We start from the raw sequence: 510 nt of genomic DNA, 5'->3' as shown, positions 1-510 counted from the left end.
GTTCTGTAATAATGTGCATATCTTTTACGCCATGTGGACCAATGTCCTTAAACACTTAATAAAATACCTACCTACCCACCTTGCATCTCTCTCCTAACCCGCAATCTCTATCATCTCCCCCCCACCCCCCACCTCAACTTTTTTTCCTTCTTTCGAGCAACAATCCTCCCCTCTTCTTCATAGAATGTTATGATAGCCCGCACCCCACCACCTCTCCCCGGCCAGCGACCGGGTTAGCAGACGTCAGTCCGTGCAGAAGCAAAACTGACTTAGCAGACGATCGCGAGCACTGTTCCCGCTACATCTTCTTGTTGGCCTCTCAATAAAAACGCCTGCTGGTCACGGACAGGGGGACAGACAGAATTCTCCGCTCAGAGGCAGGCAAACGACGACAATCGTACCAGCGGAAAACGTAACGGGTGCAAGCAGAACACTGTCTACCTGTATCTCCGCTGCTCACAGGACAACGCTCCTCTTTCCGTCTCTCGCTGTCTCCCTCCCTCTCTCTCT

The sequence above is a fragment of the Aplysia californica genome, unplaced genomic scaffold (assembly GCF_000002075.1).
Source record: "Aplysia californica isolate F4 #8 unplaced genomic scaffold, AplCal3.0 scaffold00251, whole genome shotgun sequence".
Lineage (NCBI taxonomy): Eukaryota > Metazoa > Mollusca > Gastropoda > Aplysiida > Aplysiidae > Aplysia > Aplysia californica.
The sequence above is the reverse complement of the archived record's forward strand: the minus strand, read 5'-3'. Positions refer to the sequence as shown.